We start from the raw sequence: 20,833 nt of genomic DNA on the forward strand, positions 1-20,833 counted from the left end.
TAGATTTTACACAGTTTGTGCATCCTGTTCATGCAAAAAAATGTTCATGTTCTATCACTGGCATTGAAATGATTACTTGGTTCAAATAGTAAATCACTCATTTCCTCTCCAACTTCTGATTCCTCAAGGTGTAATTCCCAACATAATATAATAAGTGCCTTAAAAGATTAAGCAAAAGGTCATGTTAGCATAACGTCTTTCCTGAACTGATGTCAAAAGGCTGCATAAAGCCACACCTTGAAATCCCCCAGGATAGTGCTCATGGGACTTGCCAATAACTCAATTTCACAGAGATTCTTGTGTTTCACAGGTCACAGCTCTTTACCCTGTGATGGAGCCACCCTCGTGTACCTACATATATATGACCCACTTCATTAGAATGGAATGTTTTCTCTAGAACACACAACCCAGTAGGAGCCATTATCTCATGTGCTATTATTAATGCAAAGACTTCAGACAGCCCCCTGCACACAGCGGTAGATCTGTGCAGTCTCAAGAGTAGCTGTAACTAAGATCTTCAGAAGCAGGGATAAAACAGCCATGTCACACAATTACATTGAGTTTGGCAATGGGAAGAAGAGATTTCTTCTTGATCCCACATGATGATTTTCTTCCATGCTGGGAAATGAGCACTTGGAGTGACATACTTTTATTGTAGCTAATGGAACTCAGATTTGTAAAGAAAGTGATTCTGCTGTGTGACCATATTATCTAAATTGCTTTGTCGCCAACACATAAAAAACTGAATATAAAATTGCCTGAGTATAATTGAGTGCTGACTCACCCCCCGATTAGGGTAAATGGTGCAGTGTTCCAGGGTGCCTTGGAGCTTTCTATAGTCTCACAATCCTATGTGAAATCTCCTGATTGATTTTTATCTACTCCAAGCAAACTTACGTTTCATGCTCCTATTTGAGGCTAGATGCTACAAATCCAGCTGCTGTCACAAGACATCTTCCCCCTGCTTCATTGTCTTGATCAATTTTCTGCTGAAACTCATCTTTCATCCTGGCTGGTTCAGTTGCCTCCCTTGAGATTATTCCAACTCCTGGCTCTCCATATTCGTAGCTCTCTGAGCTCCAACTCTAACTCTCTAGTTTCTAAGGCTATATAGGTGAGGATGTTTTCTCACAAAAAGCTTTTCCATAAATTCTAACAATTTAATTTCAGTCTAATCCAAGGCTGCATACACACATGACACTTCTTGGAACAGATTTTTAATAAAACTACCTGCATACATAAGCAAGAAAATACTGACCCAAGTATTTTAAATAGATTTTTTTAAATCTTGAAAATAGCTTCATACTCATTTGAAGGTATAACAGTGTGATTATGCTTAAAACTAGAAGAATTCTCAGGTTTTGAAATTTAAATATAATAAGGGCAATTGTAAGAAGCAATGCCAGAGACCCGAGGTGAACTGAGCCACAGATACTGGGCAGAGAGCTCAGATTTAGCTGACTGTGGCAGTAAGTTAAACCAACACTCATGCCTTGGATGATCTCTGTTTCAGCTCTCCCTCAGGTAGTGAAAAGAAAGAGAAGAAGAAGGGCTATGACCTAAATGAATTACAGCAATTATTAACCAGCAATCCCACCTATGAGGATTTGCAAAAAATGCCAGCCCTGAGCTGGAGGATCTGGGAGTGAAACCAGTCATGGAAGTGGCAGAAATTGGTTTTGTTTCCAGTTATCTATGAACATCTCCTTCTGGCTGGCTGAACTATTGAGCAACTGTTGAAAACTGAGTAAGGAAGAAGCTGAAATTTGTTTCCTTTATATGTGGGACTGGTTTCATATCAGAAAACAAAAAGTAACTTCAGCACACGGATTTGGCTTAGATTCTCCAGAAGCACTTGTTGCTGCACAGCCCAACCTTGTTCCTTGCTAGGAATTGTAACTTTTGTTGTCTGATAAATGCTTTACCTCAAAGAGAATAAAGCCCATTTATCTCCAGCTCCAGAGAGATAGTAATGCAATTGTTCCTTCACCAGGAGATCTGCTCCCTGGAAATTCTCTTCTGAGTTGGATGATATTTTCTCCAACAGTTTCCTTCGGTAGAATAAAAAGAACTTTAGTTGAAATGCATTTCCAGAGACAATCCCTTAAGAATAAAACTAATTAAAAAAAACACCTTAAATTGGTAAGGAGGAATAAATCTAAAATTCAGAGTTGATCTAAAGCTGGGTCAGAATCCAGTCAGAGTTAAGGATCTGGTCTCCTCTGGCTGATCAGCACAAAGGCTGTACCTTTGCAAAATAAAGACACATTTAAAAGATGTAATAAAAAAAAAAAGAATCTCTAATTGTGAAAAAGCAACACATTCTAAGATTTAAAAAAATGCTGTCAGAACCCTTCAAAGATAGGAGTGAAATATATAAAAGCATCACAGACGGGTTAGTGTTGGTTGTTACTCCCAGCCCAGGCTGCATTTGACAGCTCTCACTTCTATTGCCAGAAGTGTGTTTTGAAAGCCCAGTATTCCTATCCAGATTGTTCTTTCTAAATGTTTGACAGCAGCCTGCCCAAGTGACATCCAAATGGGCACAATTAATTGTTAATGTCCCCAATTCAGCTGAATCAGGAAAGTGCCTAGATGACAAGGAAGAACATCACTGGGAAGACTAAAGGGAGGCACCAGGGGATTTGCTGAGGGGAATGATGGATTCAATGTCTGCAGCCACTCCAACATTTAACCTCTTCATCTGTGACAACTGGTGGGTCACTCAGCTGCCATTTACTGTTACCCTGCCAGGAGGAGTGTGGGCAGAGCATGGATCCCAGCACCCTTGGCTGGAAGTCCCAACTCATTCTGCAGCAAAGACAAGCCCTTGGATGGAAATTCTTCAAAGGGATGAGGCTGGGCAGACTGTTACCATGGGCATCTTGGAGCAGGCAATCAGTCCTCCCGTTAATAAATAGAGATACGAGATGGTCAGGGAAGAGCGTGCTTCTTAAATGTGTTGGAAAAATGAGGCTGGGATATGTGTCATCTCTGATCTACAAAGTAATGGAGGTTCCTGAAGAAGCATCAACACCTGCACAATCAAACGAGCAACTCTGCTGGTCCTGCCCTGCAGCTTGTGCTCTAAACTATAACTAATGAGTGTAAAGGCCCTGACAAAAAAAACTTCTACAGAATTCCTTTTCTAAGGCCTTTGATTTTACTGGAATATGTACAGCAGTAAAATTCATATAGCCAATGGAAAGCCATGTCCTGGCCTGACCCTGCCACAGAAAACAACACAACGAAAGGGCAGGGATGTGGGGTCACATTTGGGGAGGATCCATGATTCAGCATGTCTAAATCTCCTCTAATTTGTCATGTAATGAAGGAGTGGGGCAAACACCTGCAGCTCCAGGCAAGCACCTGCAGTTGCTTCATTATGAAAAGGTACAACCTGGGCAGTAATGAGCATCTGAGGAACAAATGAGTTTGAATTAGGACAGTAGGTCAGAAAGAGCAGGATGATTCATATCCAGGATGTACTCCAACCTTCCACAATAACACTCAGCAATTCTGTTCAGCTTTGCTCCTTTAGAGCACCCGCAAACACCCCATCCTTTCCATGGCACTGGCAGGTAACAGGCAGAGAGGCTTGGGTGTGCACTGAGACTTGCTGATTCCTGGAGTAATTGAACTAAGCTGGGAAAAAATGCCTTCCACAGCAACAGGAAGGAATGAGATAGCTCTGTCCTAGTCACAGCATGCCACTGTGTGTTTTCTCCAAGAGTATGTTATTGTGTGTTTAGAAATCAGGGGACATAAAGACTGACATCCCAAAATTAATAAATAAGGTACCCAGAATTAATAGCCTCTTTTAGGGAGCCATCTGCATGAACGTTTCCCAGGAGTAAGGAACAGGTCATGACAGATGGGGTTTAGGAGTGTGTGGCTCCTAGGTTTGCACCCTGACAATGCCTCTGCTCAGCTGTGCAAATCTTATTTTACTTGCTTGACTGTGAGTTGCTGGGCATTGGGATGTAATTTTCCATGCTTGCTGTTGGCACTGGGTTTTACCTTGACTTGCATCTGATAGTGCAAGCTCTGCCAACATTGTTTCACCTCTTGGAAAATAGTAATTAAGAAGCCTGGATAGGCATGTATTAGTACCCAAGAATTCATGGCCAGCTCCACTTTAACCTAGTCACCATAGTTTACTACTCTGCCACAAAACGTCTTTTCCAGGTTTACCTGAAGATGTAAGAAAACTTTAGGGGTGCCAGACATTAGGTTGACTTTGATCTCTCTGAAAACAAATCCTTTAAAGTTTAGATCAAGGAATCTTTTAATCAAACAAAGAAATCTTGCCACTTATATAAGTTCCAGATGTAAATAAGTCTGCTAGAAATAAACAGAAGCAAGGCAGAAAGGAGACAGCCTTGCTCTGCAATGTCAATCAAAAGTGACTGATGGATGATGATATGGCTGACTGGGAAAAAATTCAGTCTAAAAGTCTTGCTGCCAGCCATCTGGCAAATCTTCCAAAGGATATTGCTGTATAGTGGCACTGAATTCGTACCTGCTTTGCATCTCCTGCTATCAAGAAAGGCTGTTTACTCCTTTAACAAAGTGAAGATTTTGAAATCTCTACTATGGTTCTCATCTTAGGGACTTATTGTAACCCTCCCCACCACCAGTTGTCTGTTCCCTCCCCCCACCAGTCTGCCATGGATGCAGAATCTTATCCCAGGATCCTTTAGGATGGAAAAGATCTGTAAGATCAAGTCGAGTTGTAACCCAGCACTGCCAAGCTCTCCACTAAACCATGTCCCCAAGTGCCACACCTGCAAGTCTTTTAGCTACTTCTAGGGGTGGTGACTCCACCACTGCCCTGAGCAACCTGTTCCAATTCTTGGCAGACCTTTAGGTGAATAAATTTTTCCTAATATCATCACAGGATCATGGAATGGTTGGGGTTGGAAAGGACCACTGGAGATGTCTTATCCAACCCTTTGCTAGTGCTGGCTTACCCAGAGCAGGTTGCACAAAATAAAGATGATTTTTTAAAATATCTTTCCACAGTAAATATAGTCTTGGACATTTAGTGCACCACTAAGACACAGAGCACACCTGACTCCATCCAGGTTGTTCCAACTCAGGATTCTGTTCCCTTGTTCTGCAGGGGAGACAGAAGTTCACAGCACTGGGATTTGTAGAACATCCACCCTCTTGCTCCAGAATCATCATTTACTTCCTGCTTGAAACTGAAGGGCCACATTTCATACTTCTGAACAGTGTAAGGCTTATTTTCATAACTGAGTCATTTGGACTCTGTACCCTAGAAGGCAACAGTAAATATCACCACTAGCCATTTCCTAATGAACATAAAGCGGTAACAATTTAATGTCACTTCAAAAAACACAAAAAAACTTGCCATGAAAACAAAAAATCTCTAAAGGACAGGCTGTCTGGATGAATATTAATGACATTTTTTTCCTGCTTCTTCAGCTCCTCTCATGTGGTCCATAATCAGCTGTAACTGAGTTCACAACCCTCCTGAGTTGTGATGAACTGCAATAGCTTGAGACCATGGAACTGGGAGTACCAGCACATGGATAACCCCGACTGAGGTGCAGCTGCATATCTGGTGACCAGACACTTCTGGATTTTAACATGGGCCCAGTAAAGGATATTTTCAGCCTAAATGATCTTTGATACCGAAACTAGAGTTAACCTGGATGGTGAGCCGAGATCGTCTGCTCTGAGAAATAAACCAAGGGAGAAGGAGGTGGGAGAAGAGTGGGAAGATAACAAAGGAGAGGGACTCTTTAGGGAGAGGAATGAATTTGGAAACATGCAGTGATGGAAAAAGGAACACAAGAAAAACTGTTGTTGCATCTCCCTATCACTCCCTCTCAGATCCCCGTCCCTGCTCAACTGCCAGCCACATTTGTCATTTGTAATTCTCAGCCTTCTTAAATAGCTGGGGCTAAGAAGCAAAAACTGACTCAAAGCAGCTCTTTCTCACCTTTGCTATTGCAAATTTTAGTAATTTTTAGTCAGTTTGGTTTGGTTGTTAATAAGGATTTGATTCTAATTTCACTGTGTAACAATGTGCAGCAGTAACTTGTTAACAAGCTGCTCCTGGAGATCTTTGTAGGACAGCGGAAACCCGGGAGAGTAAATAATTACAGTGTTTCCACCAATGGTAGTCTGCTTCAGGGCAGGTGTAAATAGATCCATAAGTGTTTGTTCACTTAAAAGTTCAGCCCAACTGCATTCTCAATTGCCAGCAGCAGAATTAATGGATAGGGTTTCTTCCTTTAAAAAATGAGGGCAAAGATTATCTACTAAATATCACCCTCCCTTCCCACTAGACTGCAAGTAATATTTAAAAAGTTACAGATTTTTTACCAAAACGATATGTTGGGTGTATAAAAGTACAGGCAATTTTTCAAAGCATTCTATTTGTTTGGAAAGGGAAGGACAACTAGATCAGAAAACTCAATTCAGCTTCAGAATGGAGGAACTTAATGGGGACAAAAAAGAAGGAAATTACATTTCATTCACTTGGTGCATCCAGAAAGCTCTGGACTGGTGCATGCAAAGAATAACTCCCTTTGGAGCAGCACCACAAGCTTTGAGAAAGCAGTTGCTAAAGTGTCTGAAAGCACCCTGTTTCTTGTCCTCTGCTCTCTGAAGAGCAGAGGAGCACAACACAACGCCCAGATAGGATGGAATGGGAGTCCCCAGATTATGGGGACACTGATCTGTGAGCTGGGCAGTGTGCCACTTGCATCCAGTTTGAGTATCCCAGAAATAACCTACCTGACTCAAAGAAGGTTTGGAAATCTCTCCTCAGGGTTCAGCACACCTTGATGCGGGAGGAAGAAGAGCCCAGTGTGGGTGGCCTGGACCTCTCTCCAGGAGCAACACTCCCACAGCTCCATCTACTTGTGGCTGGAACCCAAAGCCCTGCCAACATCTATTTTTTCCCACACCAAATCGTTTAAATAGACTTCCCCAGTGTGGGCTCAAAGAAATGCAATAAACATCATTTGTGTGGCTCCTTGGGAGCTCAGCTAATGGACTGCCTGGAAGGACTTGCTAGGCAAATGTGCTGCCTCTGGCTTCCCACACTGAAACTTCACCTTGCACTCCATAACAGCCCATCAGCGCTTGTCATGGTTGGACACTGGCGCAATGCCAGCGTCCCCATGAAAATGCACCTTCCCTAAATAAATGCTGTGAGATGTTATCAGGAACAGAGCAGAGCAGGCCTAAGCTTAATAACAAAGGAAAAAAAAAACTTTATTAAACTACTACTAATACAGAAAACACATAAACTAAATCTAGGATGAAGACCTTTTAAAACACCCCTCCTCCTCCCAATTTCTAAAAACACTCAGCCATGAAACATCACCCGGGATTCTTGATCAAATTACCACCCTTCAGGTAATCTATACTCAAACTATCAAGGGAGAGAGAAGTCTCTCTTGCACCACAGACCCCCCAGGAAACACAGCTGCCCCCCTGTGTTTCCCTGTCACACATGGCAACCGCCCGGAAAAAAAATCTGCCAGTGTGACACTCTCCATTCCATGTCACAGTGCTCTCACCACCGTGCATGGACAGACTGCTCATAGGGCTCCTTTAAGGATGCTTTGCCACGGACTCAAAGATACAACAGTTCAGTTTCTCATCCTGGGACTACAGTCCCCCCCATTTTCCCCTGGGGCCGAGGGGTCTAAAAACAGGACTCATCTTCTTCCCGAAGACAGAGGGTATCACTATTCTCTCTTCAGCTTTCTTAGTTTCTCACCATTCTTGTGCTGTCGAAGCTGAAACAGGACTCCCTGGGTCACCACTGCATCCCCCTAAAATGCAGTCTCTATTGCAGGAGATTTTGGTTCAGTCCATGGCTAACAAGAAAAGTCCAGCTACTTCATCATCTCCTCCTACCTAAATATTTCTTCTTCTACCATCTCAGGTCCCGGACTATCTCTCTTCCACTACAAATCAAGGAGGAGTAATACTTTTAAAAAGCCCTCATTTCCTGGAAAGAGTTAAAAGTTCAGACTCCTTGGACGGCTGATATCTCGGTCCGGTGTTCTGCCTCCCATGCTGGACATTCCCCCCGCCTTCTCCTTCTCCTTCTCCTCTGCTGGCAAATTTCCAGGTGCCGCCAGGCTCTCTGTCTCTTTCCCTCTTGGGGGGGGGGGGGCAAAGGCATCTCCGCTTCTCTCCACCCTTCCGTCCAGGAGCTAGCTTAGTTCCAGACCCTCAGCCCCTCGGCCTACCTAGACAAGGCCGCGTGGCTTCCCCTCCCCCACCCAGCCCGTGGCTGGGCAGGGGAGGTCTGCACTCTCTGACGACCGGAACCAAAAGAGAGAGTTCTCCTGGGAGTTCTTGCTTTTAACCCTCTGTGTTCTCAGAAGCGTGTCCATACTTTCAGTGGTCACTCCAGGTGCCAATATCCAAACCTGACCACTGATTGGTTTGACCCAACTTCCTGGAAAAAATTCACTTCCATGTCAAACCACGACAGTGCTATACCCTGCTTCTACCTATAGTTCAAGCTGCAGGTACCACATTTAACCAAGCAATAGCTAAAAAACTAAAGACATTTTAACTGACTTGTAGTGTCTGCTGAACACCAGCTGCCCACAGTACAACAGTAGTGTTCTACTGTGTCTCCAATCCTGACACTCCATGCTTATGTCTCCTGGGTCCCATTCAGATGCAAAAGCCCAAAGCTACAGCAAGAGGAACAATCTAATCTGCTAGGGAAATAAAACAGTTGATGACTCAAAAGCAAAAGGGACAGATATTTGAAAAGGAAAATAGCAGAACAGATTCAGATGTAATTGTGAGTCCTATCACAGGAGTGCCTAGAGAAGTAGCGAATTCTACCACATTTTTCCACTTGAGCCCCCAGCCAGCTTCAGTGGAGCCAGGACTCAAACCTGTGGTTCCAGGTAGCCTTCATAAAGCTTGGATCTGAATTAAACCACTCTTCTGCATGCCTGGGGATATGGTGGCATGTGTCAGCCTTGGCTGCTTCAGGCTGCCCTGGAGCATGTGAAGGAACATGTTCATGAGTGACAGCCCAAAGCAGTGGGACAGACCTGTGTGCAGCCATAGGAGCTGGGGCTCTACTGGAGTCTGAGATAGCCTGAGGGAGAAGGAGCTGTTCAAAGGTTTCCCACAGGGAGCTGACGCCAAAATCAACTCTTTTGAAGGCAGCAACAAAGAGTTGATTTTGTGACCCTGGGCAACACAGGGATGCATGTGTGGCTCTAGGAGAGGAGGATGGGAGGCTGAGCCCACTCACCTGAACATCTACCTTCCCCCCTGGAGGGGCAGCAGGTGTTGTCAGTAGCTGCTCTTCAGGGGAAGAAGGACCCCATACTGGCTCAGACACCCCTCTGATGCAGAGGGGTGGGGTATCATCCCTGAGACTAATGGGACCCCCACATAGCCCAGCTGTAGCACTTGGGGCTGTCTCCTCTGTGCTCCCTTCTCTCTCCCCAAGGCAGCATAATGAGGCCAGTGGAAATCTGAAGAAGAGAGATTTCCTTTTCTCAAGGATTCATATTCAAAGCTACAGCTATCGACATATTTTTTCTATTCCTGTGCTTGGCAGAAGTTGATAGTATTTATTAAGCTGATCTTGGGCACCAGAGCTGGATCCTGACTCTTGATACACAGGCAATCATCAGAGCCTGTTGTGTTTGCATGAATGTACTAATCCTGCCTCTGCTTCCTAAATGCATAAAGCAATGTTTAGGACCACTCATCTCTGAGAGACTTTGAGATGGCTGCAGAGGACAAGACAATATTTTTAATATGGAGAACTCCAAGGCAAAGTATTTTGGTACCTCAGGATTATTAACATTTTTGAATGTCTGAGAAGCCGATAACATTTATAAGACATTACAATCAAGATTCATTCTCCCAAATGAAGAAAGAGCTCCTATTGTTCACATACACTCTAGATATCGATAATTTTCTCATTTTCTGATATGACAGGGCTTGGGGATTTTTTCCCCACTGAGACAAGATGACTGACAGATGGAGATAAGAATTTCTCATAAAGAGAAGCAATGCATTTGTACACAGCTGAGGCTGGAAGAAAGCAATAATTCTCCTAATGCATAGGCACAGCCCTCCAGAATGGCTGATTATTTACTTCAAGAGTCAGTTATCACTGACCAGAATGCCAGGCATGTCTTCCCAAGCCAAGATGTGAGCTGAGATCAGTGCAAACAAACCCTCACCCCTCTGCCCACCTGCTGTGCTGCTGTTGGGTGGTGAAGGCTGGTCCTGGGAGGTGATGCTAGCCTGGGATAACTTGACCATGGTGGGTCAGACCAGCAGAGATTCACCAACACCTCTGTCGTGGTGAGTCCAAGCCACTGTCACAGAGGTGGCACTTGGCACAGGCTTAGCTCAGTTCTAGGGTCATTCTCAGCAAGCACTGGGGTGCTTGGAGAGCTCAGGGGCAGTAACTTGGGGCAGGAGTTAGAGCTGCTACTGCAGAACCCATCTGGAATATGCCTTTAAAAAAAACAATAAAAAACACCAAAATCCCCTCAAAACAGCAACAATAATAAAAAGAAAATCAAAACAAACAAACAAAAAACCTCCCAACAAATCCCCCCAAAGAAAGCCAGAGAAACTGCCTCCAACTCTTGGGCCAGGACAAAGCCTTGGAGCAGCAGGAGAGCAGAGGTGCCCATTCTCAGCATCACCACCACTTCTGTCCCCCTAGAGCAGCTGAGCAGCTTTGCTTCCTGCAGGGATCCTCTGGAACTGTCTGGCTTTTCCCATGCTACACCACATCTTGCAGGGTTGTAGCTGTAGTACTGGTACACACAAGCCAAAATTTACACCCCTTTACCTGCTTTCCTCCCAAGCCTTCTCTTTCAGCTGTTCTCCCCTCTCACTGCCTGCATATTCTATTCTTCACTACTGTTCCTAATAGCTTTTATCTATGCCAAGTCCCATCCTACTCAGCTCTCATTAAACCTCAGACCTTGGGCAGAGCTCTTCTTCATTGGTCTCCCAGCCAGCTTTTGTCTCTTTGACTTCTAGGTTCTCTTTGTTTGTGCTTTTCTCTCTGGATCTGGGAATTATTCTGCTTCAGTTGATGCATGGATCCAGGCCCTGATATTTTGTTGAATTCTGTGGGATCTCTTCTGTTTGGCAGCTGCAGTGGTAGGTACAAATGCTCCCAGCACCAGCAGCACCCACAGTGTTGCAAAGGCCTTGAGAGGCTGATGTGTATTTCAAGCAGTAGGAAACTTATCCTGTACTAGACATTGGCTTGAGAGAGACATTATCCCTGGAAGATACCAGCTCTAGAGAGACATTTTCCATGGCATACCTGCCCACTAATAGGTCCTGACTTCATCTAACAGAGGAATTGATTGTACAGGACTGTGCTGCTCACTGGAGGATGGCACAGCCAGAGAGAATGGCATGGGGTCACCACTGCATGTTTTGTTCTTCTGATGCCTCAGATCAGTATCTCAATAAAAAGCTTTGGATCTGAGCAGCCCCTGCCGGTAGCAAGCGCTCCCCCTGGAACATGACAGGTCCCGAAATACATGTGCCAAGTGGTTCTTTTATTTGGAAAACAAACAGTATTGACTATCTATAAACCTTGGCTTAGAGCAAGGCAAAACTAGCAGGAAAAAAAGCCACCATGGGTGAGTGAAGGTGCTTAATGTGGAGTAGGGCAGCCCTGAATTATAGAGCAACAGTGAGCAAGTGACTTAGCCTTTTCTTTTTTGCCTCCTACTTATTTAGTCTGGAAGCATTTCTGCAGGCACTTTGTCCTATTACATGGTGATAAAACCCTGGACTCAATAACTGAGATCTGCTGTCTGCCATCACAGCAATACAAATAATAATAAAAGAAACAAATTAGAAGTGAGTCAGGCTGGTTTTCACTAGGAAAAACATCAGTTATCTTTATTACTCACCAGCTCTCCTCCAGGGTAGTCTGCTGGCCACCATTGAGGCTGCAGTTGTAGGGAGGCTAAGGTTTTTCTCTCAGGTATTTCGCTCAGGTCCTCCTAAAAAAGGTTCTCCCTGGGGTTTTAGAGATTTGGTGGTTGCACATCCACATCAACCATGAGTATAAGCAGCCCTTTTGCAGAGCAAAAGCAATTTAGCAGCTGAGCCCAGTGAAGACACAAGGCTGAAGAAACAACACAGCATGGAGAGCCCATGGTAGGATGGACAATCCTTGAGGCCCAGGTCTTCATCTGGGGAGAAAAGCAGAAGAGGGAGGCTGGAGGGGGCCACCCTGGCCCTGAGGCTGACTGAGGTCACCCATAGGCTCCTGAGCTGTAGCTTTGTCATGCCCCACAGAGCATCATCACAACAGCCTTGATTCATCCAAAACACAGACAAGCGGCCAACTCCAGCTGGAAGTTGATTCCTGCTATTGAGATTTGTATTTATTAATTTGTAGCCCACTTGCTTTCTTTTGGCACAATTTTTCTCTGCAAATGAAAAATTTCCCCTGAATCACTGCATGTTATTTCCACTTGTCAAGATAAAGGTTAATGAAATACCAGTAACTGCATCACAAATCCAGCTCCATATCTATCCAGGATTTTATATGGCAAGTTGTATTGCACAGCCTGTTCTTAGAAAAGGCTGTGATTAAAAAAACTAAAACTGTCAGAGGTCAAGAAATTCATAGTTAGAGCAGCATAGCCTCTGCCCTTCACTCCTCACATCTCGCCTGCAGGACAAGGAATAAAAAACCTCCTGGAAGTGGCACAAACAAATGTGGGATGAGATTTCCTCCATCACACAAGATTCTGAAGGACTGTGGTATTTAAACAACATTTTCATTTGCAAATGTTGCCTGCATCTGGATAGTGGTTACTTGGATAATTATATACTACATAAATAATATATAAATACACAAATACCATAGAATCATAGAGTATCTTGAGTTGGAAAAGACCATAGAGTCCTATAAATATATATAGAACTTAGAAGCAACATGATGCTATAATTGACATATATCTGTCTTCAAAGAGATTTGCACCAGAGTCAGAAGGAGAATTTGACATACTTGCTGCAGAGGTTTTCATGCCCTGAACGTGAAACCACCAGGACTGGCTGAAGGACACTCTGTGCCCAGGGACTGCAGAGCTGAGACCAATTTTAATGCTGCAAACACCTTTTCAAGATCCACTGGCACAGTCTCACTTCCAAATTAAACACTTGAAAACACAGAAGAAGCCCCTGTCCAGCAGCCGTTGGGGCACGTGAGGTTTCAGGAAGGAAGGGAGGAGCTGCTTTGTTTTCTTCCTAGGGAAGGCCAGCAATGGGATGAGTGTCAGGAACTGCCATTTGGGGTGAGTCAGGAGATTAGCATGGGGTGGTTTGCATTAATACCAGCTTGAACACATGCCAGAGAGGACTTCCAAAATTCACAGCCAGTTATTTCTTGTCACAGAGTTCAGAGATCCTATAGCCTGTTCTTCCACTTTGAGGCATGCGATCAAAAGCCTGCGGAAATTATTCTGAGAGTTTGTTCTGTAAATATATAAAATCTTGAATATACATTACTAAGTTTGAAGAAAATAAAAACCAAAACAAAAACTTCTAACAGAGCAAACTGTCTCACAGAGGATCTTATCCCTTCTTGGAGGTGGATTAAAAAGTATTGTTATGAAATCCCAGTGCAGATTTTATAATGGGCTAAATCAAAATGCTGTGGAGTTTTTGGAATTCAGATCTGAAGTTTAGTGTTTCAGCCCACATGCTCCATATAAAAGTAAGATAAATGAAAGAGTGTACTTTTTCTTCCTTTTGATATGCAAAGATTCAGATGAAATGCTTACTTTCCAATTTGCTTTTTCAGTAGAAATTGACTAGAGATCCTATCAACATGAAATACCCTGCGAAATCCAAGCACCTCCTGAAATGATGGATGACATCAAGAGCCAAAAGTACATGTACAAAGCGTCTGCAGAAAGAGATCCTTAATCACTATGTGAAGCCTGTTGATTTGTTGCCAACTACTTAACTTAAAGCTTATGTTGTCATATATCTAACTTTAAAGTTTAATGAATCAGTTGGAGAAAGGAAATCTCTTAAAAAATTCAGTCCTGTCCCTTCAGCTGCAGTGTGAGCAATAACACACTTCGTTGGATGCTCTCAGCAAGTCCCTCATTAAAACAGTAGCACCAGATGAGATCTAATTTTCCTAATATTTGTAAACTACAATGCAAGAAGGAAAATATTTGAGATTTTCTGTATTCCTGAAGAATAGGTTAAAGAAAGAACAACAACAAAACAGTGAAAACTTCTCCCCAGGTTACATGCTAGACCTCTTTCATTTACAAGTATTTTACTAGTGAAATTGAATATCAATGTTATTTAAATTTTTTAAAAATTGCCCACTAGATGGCTGTAATTGTTATGGCCATGCTTAATTTTTGGTATCAAACTCCCATCTTTAAAAAAAATCTGTTCTTGTTTTTGTTGTTCTTCAGCACATGCTCTCGCTCTCCAAGGCAGTGTTTACAATGATGGGATCCTCACCTTGGAAATTTCAGCTGTTTATAGGAAGTTTAGTTGTTCAAAATGACCACTGAAATGGGCTTATATAACATCTAAGGCACAGAAATCCACCACCATTTTTAAGGATAAAGTGGGAATTCATTTTTCATTATTGAAAGAAATACTTTGTTTTATGTTATTACAAGGAATGATCAAAGACTCTGAGCCCTTTGGAAAGAGTTTCCAATAGTGTGGCATTTAATGCGAGCAGCTTGTGATTACTGTTGAAGCACAAAAACATTGTAAATCTGATGAAGGAGAGCCCAGAAGGCAGGATTGAGCATCTTCCGTGTCCTAGATTCAGCAGAGGAGCTGATGTGAAAAAGAAGCAGGATCTGCTGGAAGGATAGCTCAAACGATGTATCACAGGAAATAAAATTTCCCTGCTGTTTGCACGGGCTCTAGTCCAGGAGCAGCAGTGCATCTGGGTAGAGAATTTGCAAAATGTTTGCTGGCTGTGGTTCCTCTTGCAGTTTTCCAGAAGATCCACCCAAAGGGAATAGGCTCAGGTGCAGAGGGAGACTTTCCCCATTCAGTCAGTGAGCAGGGCACCAATGCTTCCTCTGAACAGAAATGCCTGAATATAAACATCTACATATCTTTGGCAGCTCTTGACTACAAGATATGAAAAGGGAACTGCCTGTCTACTGTTTTAAGGCAAACACAAGTTTTAAGCAGCATGCAGAGACATTTGTAGGAATTCTCCACCAAGCATGAGCCAGTACAGAATCCCCAAGGCATTGCTGCAGACCCTTGGGCATGGTGCATGGTCCTGCCAGAAGCACATAAATCTGCCCTTAATGGGAATTACCTCATTTCCATTGAGGAGTTTGCCCACCAGTTCAGTACTGCATCAAAGGGGTTATCAGGGGATATCTCGTTTCATAAGACTTAAGTGCAACTTCATTAAGTGTCTTTGAAAGATGGTTTGTTCATCTGGAGCAAGAACAGCTCAGTTGGGAGGGGGGGGGAAGGGGAGGGGAGGGGAGGGGAGGGGAGGGGAGGGGAGGGGAGGGGAGGGGAGGAGAGGAGAGGAGAGGAGAGGAGAGGAGAGGAGAGGAGAGGAGAGGAGAGGAGAGGAGAGGAGAGGAGAGGAGAGGAGAGGAGAGGAGAGGAGAGGAGAGGAGAGGAGAGGAGAGGAGAGGAGAGGAGAGGAGAGGAGAGGAGAGGAGAGGAGAGGAGAGGAGAGGAGAGGAGAGGAGAGGAGAGGAGAGGAGAGGAGAGGAGAGGAGAGGAGAGGAGAGGAGAGGAGAGGAGAGGAGAGGAGAGGAGAGGAGAGGAGAGGAGAGGAGAGGAGAGGAGAGGAGAGGAGAGGAGAGGAGAGGAGAGGAGAGGAGAGGAGAGGAGAGGAGAGGAGAGGAGAGGAGAGGAGAGGAGAGGAGAGGAGAGGAGAGGAGAGGAGAGGAGAGGAGAGGAGAGGAGAGGAGAGGAGAGGAGAGGAGAGGAGAGGAGAGGAGAGGAGAGGAGAGGAACCAGCTCCAGGCATTGTCCCAGACCTACCTTGATTCAGCTGTCTTATCATGGTGGGTGTGGGGTCTGGTTTGCCTTCAGTCTTTTCCTGGCACATGCAAATCAAGTGGATATATAAATCAAGTTCATTGTAATGCTAGCTGAACACCTTATAAAGGTATGTTAATCAAGAAAGAATAATGAGATTTCAAATTCCCCTAAGTGGTAAATAACGACTAAGTAAAATGGGTCCTTACTTCTAAGTCTTCTGCATCCACAAAACAGGGTTAAGTCAACCCCGAGACAAATGGATGAAAAAAGCTAAGTACTCCTCAGGAAGATGGACATCTGTTTTACCCTTTCTTCCTTTCCCTTCAAAGCAATTCATATAATCATCCTGTGAAACAATCTGAATAAGTCCCTGGAAATCAAGACATTTCTTTTGAGATCCTCTGACTCGCTGATTTTTCTTTCTGTGTCTGCAGTGAATCTTGCTGAACAGGTTGAACCACAATGATCTTCTTGCAAACATTCTGCAAATAGATCAATGCCATATTCTGTATCAAACACCCTACCTGGAGCCCATTTAATAAATGGATATCTTTGCTATGAAATTACAAATCATGTGGTATCATACCCATATCAATTTGAAATAATTTCACTCTCAGCAGAGTTACTGCATTGCAATAAGAGCAGTATAAATAGCCACAGTCTCTGAGCATTGCAAAGGACAGGGATTAAGGTCAGCAGCCACACTGCAGTGGTTGGCCTTTGAAGACTGTCTGGAGCAGACTATGGAAGGTGCAGGGTACCTGGGGCTCCCATTCAGTGGTAATGGAGTTGTGGATGAATTGTATTTCTTGATAATTACTCTGGAAGGATTTCAACAAGAAACAGATGTGTGGAAACCTGCAAGATACTTTTGAATAACAGAAGCTCTCTTGCAGAGAGGACAAGGCTGGTTCAAGACCACAGCACCTGCTCCTGCAAGGAGCAAAGTTCCCTCCTTGCTCCATGTTGTCCCAGTGGAGCACAGCTTCCCACCAGTTCACCTGCTCAAAGGAAACTCCATACCACAGGGGTTTGCTGGGTAAACAACAAGTCACCCCTGAGATATCAGCACTGGAGAGAAATAGAGAAAGAGCTGCAATGGGTGCTCCTCACTTCATGTCACTCACCCCAAGAAGGTGTTTGGGTATTTGGTATTTTTAAAGCTGACAGAGAGAGCAGGTTAAATAAGGTACAAAGAAGAAATTCTTCCTGGTGACACTGGTGATGTCCTGGCATGGATTGCCCAGAGAAGCTGTGGCTGCCCCATCCCTGGAAGTATCCCAGGCCAGCTTGGAGCAACCTGGTCTGGTGGAAGGCATCCCTGCCCATGGCAGGGGGTTGGAACTGGATAAGAGTTAAGGTCCCTCCCAGCCCAAGCCATTTTATGAGTCTGTTTGGGAGAGTGACACACGTAAGATGCTGAAATACATTCAGGTACCTCAGAGAGTCATCTGAATTGTGCTAGAGATATACAGCTCAGTCAGAGCTAGAGGAAACCATGAAGGCTAAGAGTGACCCTGTTGGGTCAGATGGCCGCTTGCTTTCTCAGACTGACTTACACTCACTCCAAGGCCAGAACACCCATGGTCAGGGGGAGGCTCTGGACAACATACCTGGCATCAGATAGGCCGTGGGGTGGGTCACACTCTTTCTGAGAAAGGACCCTATCACCTTCTTTGGTCTTATCTGGAAATTGCTCTGAAAACAAGCATTTTGTGAGCCTGAACAAAAACACTGGGGAGCACTCAGCAACAAATTCTTTTACATACTGCCTTTTTATTTTGCATGATTTCCGAGGTTTCTGGCAAAAACATTTCCTTTGACTGTTTTCCTTCTAGAAACAGCCTTCTTCCAGACAGGGCTACTCTGCCACTATTTAGCTGGGTAGACACAGGGCTATTTAAAACACAGAGCTGGAACATTAGCAAAGCACTTGTCTTATTCCAAGACAAGCAGGGAAGGGGAGAGTGCAACCTTACTCGTCCCTGGGAGGTTTGTGCCTGCATCATGCCGATTTGTGCCGAATTTAAGGCTTCTAGGGATGAAGTCTGTGGCAAAATCTGACAAGATTTTTTAGAAGCTGCTAGTTCACAGTCTTGAGTATTTATGATTTTTGGCCGCCAGGTCTCACATACGTTGCGGTCAGCAGTTTAACTCTACCAGGCTCTGTACAGTACTGTTCAAGCAGCAACCATCAAATCTGACGTTTTGATAATGAGAAGGTAATTGGGTAATTTTTTTTTCCTTTCCCTCCCACCAGCTCCAACGCCCTATTCTGCTGGGACATGCAGAGTCATAGCTCTGCTGGCTTGGCTTCCCGCCACATCACTGCTCCTTTAAAACCCCATACCTCCCATTGAAGGAACTCAGTGTCCTGTTCACCAGGAGGACGTCAATGTTTCTATGGAAACTCTTCCCAGAGATTCTTGCTCCGCGCTGCCGCTGCTGCATATTGTGTGACTGGCTTTGTACACTGCAATTCATTATCCAGGCTGTGACGAAAAGGGAGCAGCTTTCTGCCCAACAGGAAAAAGCATTAAAGGAAAAAAAAAAGACCCAAAACACTAACACCCCTGCTCCACCACCTTAATATTAATTAAATAAGCCACTAAAACCAAAGGTGCTTAAATTGTCTGGCATTTGAGCTATGAATGGAATCTGCTCGCCTATGCTCCTTACAGTGAAAAATACCCTTTCCTGAATAATTAACTTAGCTGAAGAAGCTTATAAATTCTTTGTAAGGTCCTTTTTCCTTCCAAATAATGAGAAGAAAATTTTCCACCCCTCACAATTACAATCCCGATGATGGATGAGTATCATGTAGGTAACAAATGTGCCTGAGCAGGAACCCTGTGCATGAACTGTGTGGAGAGCAGGAGAGGCTCAAACCTAAATTAAATCTAAATTAGGCTCAGATTTTGCATTTGAATTAATATTTGCAAAGGGGATGCAAAATTAATAGGCTGAAGGAAAATTCACATTAATTTCTCATTTGCCTCAATAGCAGGAAATATCTGGGACCAGCGGAGAACATGATGACAATGTTTACGGACATGTCCCTTACTAATGATGTCCAAAGGTGGCCAGATTACTCACTCCTCTGCAGATGAGTTCCAGGTATTACACACTTGACAGGTAAAACAGTCTAGATTTTGTTCCCACCTCTATCACAGATTTGCTGTTATTTTGTATTCAGACATCACTGTTAACTTTGAAAATCTGAATTTCTAGGTGGTGCTCTGAAGAAGTCTGGAACCTGATTTTCTTGACTTCCACTGTATCACTGATGGGCTGTTGGCACCTCAAGCAATCAGATTTCAGGTGTCCCAAAGCATGTACCTCAAACCCAAGGTAGTCAACTTGTGACACTTGCAGAAAGACAACTCCTTAACGCAGCAGAACTTTGAGATCTAAAGAAAAACATTACACTCATCTACTATGCTGGGAACCAGCACTGAGTAAAAACCAGAGTAAAGATGAGAATGAGAGGAGACAAGTATTTTATTTTTAAACCTTATGAATTTCTTAGTAGTTCTGCTTTGGTACTTTCCTAGAGAGGAAGGCAGGGTTGGAAAGATCAGATTTTCAAACTCGGCTCCCTCCCTGATACCACACTAAAGACTTGTATTACCTTTAACTGATGTTTCTGAGTGCATCCTCACTGATTTACTCCAGCTGTGCTCTTTATGCAGGGAACATTCTATTCTCAGAGCATAATCTAGACCCATACGAACAATATTAGATGTTTCCTGATAACATAATTTAGAAAGAGAAGATGTAATTGCTGCCTGTGCTGAATGCACAGCATCTCTCTGCCTGCCAGAGCACTGCAAACTCATGACCCCTTTTGGAATCCATAAAGGGAGAAAAGTCCCAAATCCTTCATTGTGGTTCTCATTTTGTCATTTCCATCTTATTAAATATGCTGGTCCTTGTGCCTTTGATTTTAACTTCCTAAGGATAGCTTATGATGAAATTTTTTAGAAGGCTCTCAGAAGCTTTTAGATGAAATTCAGGGATCATTCATGCAGAAATGTGTCTGTTTGTGGGGCACAAAACAGCAGCAACTTGGGCATCTGCTGAGGAAAAATGGGGAGGGGACCCAGAAAGGTCTTCCTCCGGTAACTTGTAATTATAAGAAGCACAACAAAGCAGGTTCTTGTTAAGGACTTCCCTAAATACTTGAAGAGGAGGTTGGAACTCATTTGACCTGCTCCAAAACCAGTTGGCTTGGCTATGCATAGTCCAATTGCTGTGGTTTAAAATGAGTAGCTGGAGTGCTTTTGTCTTCTAAATCATCCCACAAGCACTGTGCTTCACTGTCTTCTCTCTGATGGAAGGATATCCAGGGTGAGACATTACAATTCAAATTTTCATCTCTAGGGTCAAATTTGTCTCAGTTCAATAGCACCTGGAAAGCACTGCCGTGTAGTGGGGTTTGATGTGAAATAAGCGTAGGTCCCTCCACAGCACAGTCAATCGAGATCCACAGCACAGAAAAACCACTACTGTAATTGCTCTCTGTATCAGCTGCCTCAGGAAAATATAAAATAAAATTATAAATAAATAAAAATCAGTGACTGAATTGGCCCTGGAGACTGAGTTACTCACCTCCTATTTAGAGAATGGTCCCTCCTGAACAGTTTTCCACATTGCAAAGCCACCACATAATGGAACAATTCAGTTCCACTGACAGCCTGGCTAAAATAGTCCTAGAGGAAGATAGGGAAGGTGTAGGTCACTGCTAAGGTGCTGGGAAGGGCTGGCAGTGAGAACCATGCTAACACTAAGAGTT

The 20,833-nt window shown here is 43.8% G+C and overlaps 1 long non-coding RNA gene across 2 annotated transcripts in view; it reads left to right on the top strand.

Moving 5' to 3' along the window:
• Positions 1-20,597, top strand: part of LOC128797838 (uncharacterized) — a 28,681-nt gene extending 8,084 nt beyond the window's left edge. Inside the window, exons 3-4 of one of the 2 annotated variants that reach the window (XR_008434246.1) lie at positions 19,043-19,155; positions 19,270-20,597. This is a non-coding gene — a long non-coding RNA (uncharacterized LOC128797838). Of the gene's footprint in view, positions 1-5,451; positions 5,685-6,805; positions 6,934-19,042; positions 19,156-19,269 lie in introns of those variants that run through there. The other variant, XR_008434247.1, reaches the window with a different exon arrangement.
• Positions 20,598-20,833: the final 236 nt, after the last annotated feature.

Source organism: Vidua chalybeata, chromosome 19 (genome assembly GCF_026979565.1).
Source record: "Vidua chalybeata isolate OUT-0048 chromosome 19, bVidCha1 merged haplotype, whole genome shotgun sequence".
NCBI lineage: Eukaryota > Metazoa > Chordata > Aves > Passeriformes > Viduidae > Vidua > Vidua chalybeata.